Source organism: Solea solea, chromosome 17, assembly GCF_958295425.1.
Source record: "Solea solea chromosome 17, fSolSol10.1, whole genome shotgun sequence".
Classification (NCBI taxonomy): Eukaryota; Metazoa; Chordata; class Actinopteri; order Pleuronectiformes; family Soleidae; genus Solea; species Solea solea.
In genome coordinates, this window is record NC_081150.1 from 21482730 (window position 1) to 21483869 (window position 1140).

At 36.6% G+C, this 1140-nt stretch overlaps 1 long non-coding RNA gene across 1 annotated transcript; it reads left to right on the forward strand.

The window, feature by feature from the left end:
- Nucleotides 1–1140, forward strand: LOC131443459 (uncharacterized). Its single transcript, XR_009233612.1, has 3 exons — nt 1–76; nt 799–867; nt 1009–1140. It is a non-coding gene; the product is annotated as an uncharacterized LOC131443459 (long non-coding RNA).

Genomic DNA, 1140 nt, shown 5'->3' on the forward strand with positions numbered 1-1140 from the left:
CGCCATCAAAGACATTAATGAGGGGGAGGAAATGACCTATGACTACGGAGGGGATGACTGCCCCTGGAGAATTCAAGTATGTGGAACTTCTGCACTATTTTCAAATGTTTTGGAATAACTTAGTGAATGACAGTGACTAATTTGAAACTTATTTAAACTAATGGAAATTTACTTCAGATCAGGGCTCTGTCCTGAGTGAATCCCTTACACTAATTTCACATTATGCTGAAAGATGGCTAATGATAATGGGATGTTCTGGTCACAATTTTACCTTTGTAGAGATTGTACATTTGATAAAATATCCTTCTATTCAGGGGCATTTACGACGTCCCCACAACACACTTTCCCCTCAGTGTGAGCTTGTAGATTGTGTGAAGTCTTGACTTGCTTCAATCTAAACAAGCGGTCCCCACAAGTATTGACTCGAGTGTGTGTTTGACATGTCCCCACAAAGCTTGTTCCTTCGGTTAGTGTGAAATCAGCAAGTGGTTCACAAAGCAGGAAGAATCACTGCAGTTGATATTTCATCTCTCATATTTGGTTTCTCTTACCATGTATGTAATTTCAGAGCTGTGTCTTTAGTAAAATAAATAGTAATATGAATAATAATACTTTCCCTATCTTGGGATAAACTGAGAAAAGAGGCAATACTGTATAAACCATTTGCAGAAACAATGCCAGTGTTAACACCTTAAAATATTCCTACAATAGAACAATTCTGATTTGGTAACCATTGTTGACTCTTTACAAACATGTCTAAGATGTTTTAATGGTCTGTTGTTTTACTATTCATCACAGATTGTGACAGACGTCGGAAATGAAGATGGGACTTTTGTCCCAAAACTTAGACGGACAAAAAGTATCATAGTAAGTACTCAATTTCATGTCTGGAGCTGATTGAAATGTCGTATCATACTGCACTTAATGTAATTATGTTTAAATGATACATTGTATGCTATTAATGTCAAATATACACTCTATCATCTAAGTCCATTAATGTGTTTTCAGATGGAAAAAACAGATTTCGAAGACCCTGATGAATTATATGATTCTACATCAGATAGTGGTGATGAGTATGTGCCAGATTCCACCACTGAAAGTGATGACAGTGATTTCAACCTCACATCAGTCATTGGGACA